General features: G+C 39.0%; 1 protein-coding gene across 1 annotated transcript in view; it reads right to left on the bottom strand.

Annotated features, from left to right (window-relative positions):
* Window positions 1-10,612, bottom strand: part of b3gnt2b (UDP-GlcNAc:betaGal beta-1,3-N-acetylglucosaminyltransferase 2b) — a 30,898-nt gene extending 20,286 nt beyond the window's left edge. The window contains exon 1 of the mRNA XM_034135951.1: window positions 10,363-10,612. The gene's annotated coding sequence lies outside the window, so the exon portion shown is untranslated. The remainder of the gene's footprint in view (window positions 1-10,362) is intronic.
* Between the last annotated feature and the right edge of the window lie 1,268 nt (window positions 10,613-11,880).

Here is an 11,880-nt window from a genome sequence, read left to right on the forward strand (position 1 = left end):
GGGATGTTAAGAGCATTCCATGGAATATAACAAAAAGTGTTTCTGAAGAGAATTACCTACCCCACCTTTAAGCATAATTTACCTACATTTGATTAATTTAGCTTCTGGTCTAAAGTAACCTCAATGCAATCCCATCAGTTTATCATCAACCACCAATTTCTACGGGTCATGGTATAGGATTTCACTGGAAGTCCAAATGCAGCTGCTTGGAATAATCTACAGCCCTCACTCTCATCAGGGACCGCATTATTATTAGAAACCATTTTCTAAACTTGTTAGCAAACACTTTCCCACATACACATTTATCAAATATGGAGTAATATTAACATCCATTTGGTGTGGTGTTTCTGTGAGCAGCCAAATGGAGGTCAGACATTCAGGCTTCTTCTCACTTATTCAGCTAACTTGCTGCTATCATTTTCACCAGTTAGTCACTAAATGTGTCTTTATATCCAAGCTTTTCTACCCCCGAGAACAGACGATTAATGCAGCTCGAGATGAGGCTAAGGAAAGCCGTGAAGAAAAGGGAACAAAACAATGAAGTTGCAGGTCTTAAACACCTTTTTTGGCCACTTTATGATGTATTAACGACCAAGGTTTGGCTTTATGAAGCAGGCACGCAAACGGTTACGTCATGACGCAAACGATGACGCAGCACCAGTCGGACTCTGGGCGGTGTGAAAAGAGCCGGAGCTAAACCGAAGAACCGGTTCTGAACCTGAAAAGCTCTAGCACGGAGCTTGAACCGGAGTTGCGTTGGTGTGAATGAGGTAAGAGGGGCGTGGGGAGTGGCTCCTTATTTTCATCTAAAGTAACAGACAGAGAATCAGCAATTTTGAAACAGGGCTGAAACAGAGGGGATTATGGGTAATGATGCAATGATCTGTTTGGTGTTTGGAGCCAAACACTTCAGAGACATGTTTTGTATATATCTGAGACCTATAATATATTGATGAAAAACAGTATGATAGGGGACCTTTAAGTCAGGTACAACAGCGTATAGTCCTTCCTTTAACGTTTCATTTGATTTGGATTATCAACAGATTGTTCTCCTCGATTTATAGTTTGGTCAACTCGATATCAGAACATGTTCATCCCAATTTCTCAAAGTCTGATGTGAATTCTTAAAATGTTTTAGCAGTCAAAATGTCAAAGATATTCACTTTTATCTGCTACAAAACTTTAAAGAATCGGAATACTTTATTTATCACAGGGACAGTTGCTTCATTTTAGAATGAACAAAATAAATACATTTAAAACAACCCCCGAGAACAGACGATTAATGCAGCTCGAGATGAGGCTAAGGAAAGCCGTGAAAAAAAGGGAACAAAACAATGAAGTTGCAGGTCTTAAACACCCCAACAAATATCAAAAATGCTATAATAAAAGTCCAAAGAGCTAAGTGGAAGTGCAAATGCAGGTGTTAGTGTTTCCACTGTAAACCACCAGTTGTGATATACACTGTCATTGATTTGACCTACTGATATTACAACAAAAACAATTAATGCTGGTTAAAGAAATGTACAGGTGAACCTTAGGAGGTTATTTACTACAAAATATAGCAAAGAAAAAGCTTAAAAAAAATAACCCTTCCTTTTTTTGGGATGAGAAAGCAACTACCAATAATAAAAATAAATACTTCTGGCTCTACTGTTGTTCTACAGCGCTTCATTTCTGCAATTTCATACATTTAATTGGACTGACCAGAAACCTCTGTGCAGCTGTGGGTGATTCAGCCTTCCAGCGGAAAACAGCAGATTGCAACTAATGACAGCCGTTATTACAGGAAGGCATATCAATTACCAGAGAAACTCAAAGGGTATTACTGAGTGCATCTTAAAAGAAAAAAAGGCAGACCACAGGAAAACATAAACAGATTTGTTTTGAGATAAGGCCAGGCCATTTAGGAAGTGTGAGTCAATAAGTGAGAGACAGAGAGGCTGTGTTTACGGTAATAATGCAAATAATGCTGATACAGTGAGGAAGTCTCATTGAGTGATGATTTTAAAGTTCCCTCGAAGAATGGGGGACCTACTTACTAACATAGAGCAAGAACATCAAAGACTCCTAAAACTTTGTCAGCTATTGTTCAAAACCCACCGTTCCTTGGCTGATAACAATCTAATAATGTCTACCTTACATCATAACATTGAAGAACTGCTGACTCAGCCACACCCGCCTCACTCACTAAAACCAGGGCTAGACATTATAAATGGCCCGCTGGCCCAGAAGCACTATTTAGACACCCCGGGCCAGCATAACGTACTTTCCACTTGCCCACTCGGGCCATTACAAATATTGCTTTAAAAAAAAAAAAAAAAAAAAAAAAACAGTAAGACATAAAATCACATTGTCCTGTGGTACTGGTATTTTGACAAGCAATTTTGTTAAATAGTTTCGTTCATTAACGCTACAACATAGCGTTTCGTGAGGCGGTTGTCGTTGTTGGGTGAAAAGCAAACGGCTGTTTTTGCTGCGGACTCGGAGTGCAGCGCGAACAGGCTCCCGTGAGCGAGAGCGTGTTCCTTCAGTACAGACTTTCTCGCCACCTAACCATTCGCCAAAATGTTTTTAAAAACACCGGTAACCAGCCAAGCGCTGCACTGGGCAAAAAACAATCTTCAAATAAAAGAATGTCACCGGAGGAGTTAAAGGAGAGTGACAGGGAGTAGGAGAAGAAGAGGGAGAGAAAGTTTCAGCCACACTGGCTTGATCGATGGAGCTGGCTTCAATATGATGATATAAACAAGGTCTTTTGTCGGCTCTGTACATCAATGCCGACCTATGCTGACAAGTACGTGAAGAGTAGAAAATATAAAAGGTATTCGCTATAGGGAAATGTCCCAGCAGTTTAGGAAAATGAAGGTGCTAATCTAATCTATTACATAGCCATTACATGTCTAACTCCTAATGACAGGAAGGCAGAAAGCGCATTATACTAATAATAATACTCATAGCAGAAATGTCACCTCCTTTTTTTCTTTAACAATGACCACAATATAATAATTTTAATAAAACAAATATGAACAATTGAGGAAAATGAGGAAGAACTGATGATTCAAATGTTGTAGTAATGTAGTTTGTGCATAAATTACTATTGCAACAAATGTGTTAATTTTCTTCATTATGAGTCGATTTTTGGGCGAATGCTCTTGGGCCCGTGGTTACAATGGTGGGGCCGGGCCAGTAGATTAATGTCTACCCCTGATAAAGCTGACACTTCCTTTATTCTAACGTGACTCAATGAGTTGCACAAAGAACCACATTTCAAAACAGGATATCCCTGTCTCTTTTTTTTGTGAAGCATCCATTATTGTCTTTCTGCAACTGCACTCGATCTCAACTAAATCACATTAAAATAATCAGATTATAATTTTCCATGTGCATTACATTTGAACGTTTTAATGAGATTAAATAGAGTTTGATCATAACTTACATTTGATTAAGCTGGAGCCTTGGATACTCGTGACCTTAAACAACCGGCAAAGACTACAAAGGAAAAAGCCTTTGGGAACAAGTGAAAGACGACGGATTGGCTCCCGTGCAACACCAGACTGCACCAGGTCTGGATTATGGACTATAAACGGCGAAATAAGTATGTTACCGATCCTCTGGGACTGAGGGCAGGAAGAGAGGAAGAATCAAACAATGGTGCAAACAAGGTTAAAGAAAACTGACTACATTTCCGGGGTTAGCTTAGCAACTTATTTCTGTTTGTGTCTAACAGTTTGACCTTGATTTTGTAAGAAATAAAATCAATATACGTGCCGGAATGAAAAATGAATACACTGTTTTATTTTGAAACTGTTTTATTCTGAAACCGGATGTTCACACACTCGACTTCCGGTTTCTCGAGTATTGTCTCCAACTTCCGGCTCCACAGAGTTTCTTTGTTTATAGCCGTTAGCATGTATCAAACAGTATGTTATGAATGAGAATATGAGGACAGTGACTTGTGGCGTTACATAATCAAACACACAAAGTCTAATGCTCCTTATTGACGTTATTAATCTCTCGCGGGAGACGATCTATGCCACATCACCATAGAGAGGCGAAGTCCCTCCCCTTCCGGTGGACCTCCATGGGACCTTATTTCGGAAAAAGTATGTATTGAAGTCAATGGAGAGAGAAAGATTATCTTTCGATCCCGTTTGAATTGTGCCACGAATTACACATATGATGTTTGTCAATTTAAAAGATAATTTTGCAAGTAAAAAAAAAAAAAAATGTGTCGTAAAACTGTGAAGTAACACTTTTTTTGTGTGAAACCGCTCAATGAACTACATCTCTGGTCTCGCACACGTCACCAACACCAAGATGGCCGTCACGTTGGCACATTTCACCTCTTTCTTTCAGAATAAGGCGAAAAGTATTAAAAGAGGTGAAAATCACTACAAGTCTGGGCATGTTGAGAGCTGTACATACTCCCCATTGACTTCAATACTTACTTTTTCCCAAAATAAGGTCCTATGGGGCGGAAGTAGAAGGGCGGGACTTCGCCTCTCTATTAAGACCCACCCCCGTCAACGCTAAGCCAATGGGAGAAGACTATAGATGATAATATGGGAAGCCAACAGGAAGTCTGTCTTTTTTCCAGCCGCCCATCACGGAGACGGAGAGAGAGCACACTCGGGCGCGAGTCACTTACTGCAAATTCATTGTATCATTGTACTATTGTTTTATTAAACACTGTTAACTTGTAAATAAGCTTCCTGGACTCTTACACAATTGTTTCTTAGTTGCGTGATTTCCTTGAGGGATTGTGCTTGTGAAACTTTACATGGTTCCTCTTGAATGTGTAGTAAGCCCTTTTGTGTTATGAGTCAGCTCATCACATGTCGCCAAACTGCAGGTCCTATCCTGTTTCACAAGCACCTTGTCTTATAAACAAATATCATTGTCATCTCTGCCAGACGGTTATCAGGAACAAAATCACCGGCCTTCTCTGCCAAACAAAAGAGTCTAAATGTGCTTCTAATAGTTTGAAGCTTCAGTTTGCTTAGGCGTTGTGCACACGGGAACGTTTGCGTTTATGCACAGTATGCGTATTCAAAAAAAGTCTTCCGTTCACATGCATTCGTTTCATTTAACGTGTCTGTTCAAACGAGACCGCTGAAAACGCTGTAGTACATATGCCGGGACTGTAAGTGGCGCTGTAACTTCCGCCACAAAATACACCAAAAGCAGCGAAGAAGACTCCGGAGCAGCCCCGCAGCAATGTTGCCATGGCTACCCTTCTGTTTATGCCCCGCGGTGGATTTAGCAACATGTAGTTCATGTAATTCTCCATGTCCACTTGTTGCTGATGGTTGTGGTAGAGGAGCTGTAGATTTTGCACTAATATCTGTAGCATGGTCAGTAGCAGTAGCACTAGCAGTAGCTACTGACAGGAGGAAGTGTGTGTGGCAATTGCTGGTATTCAGCGGGATATAGTAATTTCCTCAGCATGTAAATATATGGATAAATGCAACGGGGAAGTTAACTGAAAGAAACCGAATCTGTGGATATTGCATCGACCGACCAAGAAGCACGTCTCCGTGGAGAGGACGCGCTCAGAAAGAGAGATATTCTCTACAAACACCGGGTGAGATCGCTCCTCTGGGACACGCCGGTCCTCTGCCTACAAACATTTATCTTTTTGCCGCCGACGGGCGCAGGAGCAATGAACAATAATGGCCTGGATTAGGCAGTAAAGACAAGTTTGGTGTATCGCAGAGCGGACTGTTTAATTTTGTTTGTGTTGTTTGGCTGGAAAATTGTCAATATAATGGATCAATGCATGAAATCTGACTGTTTATTTTGTTTAAGGAGTATATTGGGCGTTAACAATTCTGGTTTGCCTTTTATAATATTATTTCATTCAAGAACCCCTTGTGCGTTTAATTAACACAGCTATTTTTGATAGTTGATCGTTACAGATGGCTACTGGCCATGCTACAGCAGTGAGCAGGGGAGAGGTGGGGAGAGGCGGGGCTATCGTTATTTTTTCAGGAAATATTCGTATAGAGGTGATTACACGGACTCGGTTGACCCCCCAGAGCGTTTCGTTTGCAAATCTATCCACCTTGGGACCCGTTATCGTTTGTGGGGTCCGTTTCTATCGGCCTCGTGTAAATAATAGGGCTATACACACGCGAAACTATGCAGATACAAGCAGTTTTCTCCTCGTGTAAACGGCGCCTCAGTGTGTCGAGTACATGAAAGGTACCATTTACATAAAGGCTCTCTGTGTGCTTTGGCCATTATAGGCAATACTGGTGTCAGTTTATATCTTCCCCTTAATGCCTGTAAAGAGTTTAAACTCACTGCCATAGTCCGAAGCTATACTGCTGTTGGAAAAATGACTAACATTATGGATTAGCTGTGTCCATGCAGCATTATATCCGGGTAAGCTGCCGTTAATGGATGTTGGAAAACAGCAGCAGCAAAGCACTTTAATGGCAGCAGCTGCATCTGTCTTTGGAAAACACCAATTTTGCATTACTTAGGCATAACTGGTGTCAGAGAAAGGAAATAAAGCCGGCCGTTTGAACCCTTCGGCTCTCTTTCAAAGGCTTTGATGAAATCTGGTTGAACAAGCCGTTAATATATTTGTTTTGTGTGGTCTGACTTTAAGAACACGAAGCAGGTAAACAGTGCTTTCTGAAGTATTGCTACAGGCCTTTGTCAACTACATCTGCTGCCATGGATACTTAATACTGTATCATGTATTAACCTCTGCAAACAAAGGTTTTTTTTAATGGTATTTTAGGTCAATTTCGTCATGCATTGACGCTTGAAAAGTGATTATTAGGGACATGTGATATATAACCTCAAACCTTTGTATTTTGCGGGTATATTTCTGCATTGTATTATTCACGATGTAAGCTATAATCTTTCCTTTTTTCTAATTAAAAAACATCAACTCCTGTGGATGTTTTAACTTCTAAAATGCTCTGATGTCCATATAAGGGAAAACGGTATCACAGAAATGCTGATATTTTGGGACTGTTAGCTTGTTTATCTCGTACACATTTTCAGAAGACAATAGATGAATGTAAGTTTCATTTCTGTTTACCAGGTCTGCGTAGGATGTATTTAGCCTGGCTCAGCACAAAGCATGCTTGGTTGCAAGTAGCTAACACATGTGGAAACAGAAAATGAGTCATTGTGGCTTACCTCACTACTTTTTGACCAGATGCATTCAGTTACTACATCTCAGTAATGCTGTCCTTAAGTAGCACTCTTCAAGCTGAGGAAGGTGTTATTTTGGGCAGGCGGGTATCATTGTAAAAGGTAGAGCACATGGCGACTTAAATAGTGAATTCTTCATTATTTTCAACTAATCTTATATGTATATATATAAAGTCAAGGTAGTAGAAAAACAAAGTTAGTTGAAGTGGGATGGCACATGTATATCAAGATGGCAATTTAACAATGTGATTCATATTAAAGTCAACGGTTTTCATAAAGGGAATGTTATATATATCTCACTGTACTGTTGTTTTAAACATGTATACTTGGGTATGATTTGTTGTATTTTGAGTATTTAGTGAGGAGAATCCATATCCTGTATCAGACATTTTCAATCATTTCAAAACAAATTGAAACTGTTAGAGATAGTGTGACGGTCCCTCTAAGGACAGAACAGATATCTGTGTCGACATGAATGGCGACAGAGTGGTTATATTACAGATCTGATGAGATGCCCCCATTATTAGCAGAATCCATTTGTAGCTCTAGATTTCCCATCTGGGATGTACTGAATTGACTGACCTTGAAATGTGAGGAAGGCTGAGAGATCTTTAAAATCACCTGCAGCCTTCAAGACAAAACGCAGGACTTAATTCATCACATTTCTTCAGCTACTCTGCAACTAAAGCAGCTGCTTTTAAACATAGTTGTAGGGTTGCACAATAATCTGAAATGTTACCGAAATCACGAAAATGGACTAATGCAATATCTTAAATCACTGTAAGCGCAGTATTCAGTAAAGGCAAAACAGGTGAACATATCTGAATGAAGTAAAAAATCTTGTTTGGTAGGACCCTCAATAAAATCACACCAAGGTCATATTATTATATTTCCCAATGATAATGTGAATGATGTCTTAAACATTATCATTCCCTTTAATATCGCTATTTGCATCATCAGTCAAAATTACTGCAACTGGGTGCTTTTTCCAAATTGTGTATCCCTTCACACACTTCAGTTGTGTACATCCATCAAATAAAAAAATAAACCTGACTTAACTATTTGTTTCTTGATCACATGGGGATAACACTCTGGGTATGGATGGATGTTATTACTCATCCCTCTTCCTCTCCAGTGCTCTAGAAACAGTTAGTCAGCCACTGTCTGGAACAGTATTGACTAGAGGGTTCAGTAGAGGATAAGGTTGGATAAATACATGAGAATGGGCGGAGAAAACGTCCTGTATGCAGAAAGCTCACAGGTTTGATTTAATCAACAGGTGAGTGCACATCATGTGACCATCAAACTGAGCCAGAAACGTACTCACTAAGCTGGAGGAGATGTCTAAATACAAGCAATCTGCATGAAGCTGGGAGAAATGATTGTCTGTGTCCTAATGGCAAAATGACTCCGAGAGGACCGAATAGATGATAATTTTGTCAATAAATACTTTGAATTGCTGTATTCAAATTGGACCGTATTTGTAAATGCAACAGATAAGATGTGTTTACAATCAAACAGGCTTTACCTTTAATCAAATGCAGAGAACTGAGTCATTGTAACGTCCCTTATCTTTATCTGAGACAATCAGAAGAGATGCTCTGTACGTACACACTGTTCTGTATAAGGATATTAGTATCACAAGCTACTAACCGTGCAGGGCAGGGACTAGATCCAGTAACACATAGATAAGCAGCCTTGGTGAGTCAATAGGAAAATAACGCAGTCGTTATCATGACTACAACCTTGTAGGCTGGACTGAAAGATATAAATGCCAAAAAACATATTAATCCAAGATCATTTATTGGATTCAGGTGGTTTGTGAAGGAAAAACTGAGTCAAACTACCAAAACAAGCCAATCATTTCCATATTTTCCATATCAAATCTTATTAAAGTTAGGCTGTAATCAAAAAGGCCACTCATCCAAAGTGTGGTCTGGACTTTTTTCCTTATAAATATAGCAGTGCTGACACATCTGTGCAGCTGGAAAATGTTGCTCATGTGAGTAAAAACTTGTATCTTGGATAGCACATTAGGCATCAGAAATAGAAAGAGAGGACAGGCTGAGAAAGAGCTGCATTAGATGAGTTATCAGAAATAAAAAGGCAGTAAACATGAACACTAAAACACCATTCAGAAGATATTCTCTCAGTTATCTCCTACAAATATTGGATTAACATCTTCCGGTGTTTGTGTTGGTTTCTAAGGTTTCATTGACACTTTGTGTAGTAAACTCTGTGTGTTTACACTCACCAGGGCAACCTAACTAATGATTAGTTTCATCGCTGATTCATTTGTTGGTACCATAAATGGATCTATTGTTTAGTCTGAAAACAAAAACATCTAATTTTAAGTAATGCAAACCACAACTTACACCAACTCAATATGACTTCAATTTAACTTTAAAAACAGATTAAAAGGACACAAAAATGTAGTAAAAAGATCATTTGAGAAGCCGAAACTATTGGGTATTTTGGCTTGATGAAAGGCTTTAAACAAATAATGTAATGTAATTGTACTTTACTTAAGTATTTACATTTGTTGCTACGTTGTACTTCTCCTCCACTACAATTCATTTATTTAATACCTTTAGTTACTTTACAGATTTGGATTAATAATGTAAAATAAACACTTAATATCATACTTTAGTTACACCTAGAGTAATTTATCATCAAACTATAAACATATCATATATTTTATTCTGAAATGGACCAATCTGCATATGTACTTTTACTTGAAAAAAAGTAATAGCATCAATATATAGTCAAAGTACCAAATGTAAAAGTAGTCATTGTGCAGATTGGTCCATTTCAGAATAATATATATGATATGTTTTATAATGATTGATCATTAAAGTGTTCTCAAAGCTGGTAAAGGTGCAGCTAGTTTGAATGACTTTGTATACTGCAGGGTAGCTTGTGAATTTACTCCAGGTGGAACTAAAGTCTGATTTAACACTTGATTATATTTCACATCATTAATCCACATCTGTAAAGTAACTAAAGGTACTAAGACAATGTAGTGGAGTAAAATTAAACGATTCACCTCTGAATTGTAGTGAGGTAGAAGCACAAAGTAGTAGCATAACAAGGAAATACTCAAGTTAAAGTATCAACATTGTACTCAAGCACAGTACTTTGAGTAAATGTACTTAGTTAAATCACACTTTGATGTACAAAGTTACTCACTCGGTTTGCTTTGATGGTCGCCAGTTTCTCCTTAAAAGTCCTGCCAGAAACTCTGCTGCTTTCAGCCGTCCTTCGTCACCCAAACAATGGCGGAAAAGTTGAATACATCCATACGACGTCTCATGTTTTTCCTGCGGCTGGAAATAAAGAACCGTCGTGGTGTTTTTGTATGTTTTATTGTTTTGTTGCTGCTCCGTTTTTCACTCCGCCGCCGACTGGAGAAACTCCTTAAAGAGAACCGTGCTCTTCGCTTAACGGTTTCAACGGTTATGAGTATGACGTTGCGTGGGAGGGGCGAGACACACACACACACACACACACACACACACACACACACACACACACACACACACACACACACACACACACACACACACACACACACACACACACACACACCACACACACACACACACACACCCTCCATCATGAAGTTGAGTGAGTTTGAACACCTATGTGAACTACAGGTGTAGAGGGTAATAAAAACCTACATTAAACTCATAGATGTTTGCGAATTGTAATGTATGTTTATATATGTATATACTTTATATACAGTATATTCACCGGATCAGAATTTAATTGTTGTCGTTTCTATTCATACTGTTGATACATGTCAATTCTTATTTTATTGTATTTTATTTGTATTCTTTACTATCACTGTGTATATTCTTATGTGTACTATCTGTGTTTCTTTCTTCTGTTGCTGCCATTAAACCTGCATTTCCTGTAGGGATCAAGGTCAATCTTATCTTGTCTTATCTTATATTATGAATGTTTATATTAACCAATGTCTTTATATATCTGTTGCGTCTGAAATGGTTCAATTGGTCAAATGTATTCTTCAGTATTTTCTCTATATTGTGTTTGATTTAGATACTCCAGTGTTAAATGTCTTTTCTACTGTGAATATTTTACATTTGTATCTTATTTGATGTTTAATGCTTGACTACAGTGCTGCTGTGACTATGAAACTCCTCAAGTTGTTTACTTAAGATAAGATAAGATGGAACTTTATTTATCCCCTTGGGGAAATTCAGGCATTTATTTAGATAAAGATACTTGTTTTAAAAAAAAAAAAGTCTATAGGGACCAGTTATACCTGTTGCTGCTCAGTGAGAGTGTAAGAAAGATGGCAAATTATTGAGACAGAGTGGTGCAACTGGACAGGGAAGGAGGTCTTGTTTAACTGGTTTTAATGCAAACGGCAAAAATCGCTTTACATGTCGCTGCAGATCATACTTGTGCTCCACTCCCATTGTGTGTGTGTTGTGTGTGAGTGTATGGTGATGGATGTGGGGTCTCCGAACAGCAGGGGGCCAGTCCCCAGGCTGGGCTCTTTTAATGACCAAGGCCAAGACAAAAGGGGGTCCTCAGTGTGCAGGACTGGCGGCCCCACATCCCCCTGAGGAACAGACACACAGCTGGTCTACCCGCCGAAACAATGGACACCAGCCTGTGCTCATAAATAATAATCCCTAGTATCACTCACGATGAACTGTGCATGCACACACTCTGAAG

The sequence above is a fragment of the Trematomus bernacchii genome, unplaced genomic scaffold (genome assembly GCF_902827165.1).
Source record: "Trematomus bernacchii unplaced genomic scaffold, fTreBer1.1, whole genome shotgun sequence".
NCBI classification, from domain to species: Eukaryota; Metazoa; Chordata; class Actinopteri; order Perciformes; family Nototheniidae; genus Trematomus; species Trematomus bernacchii.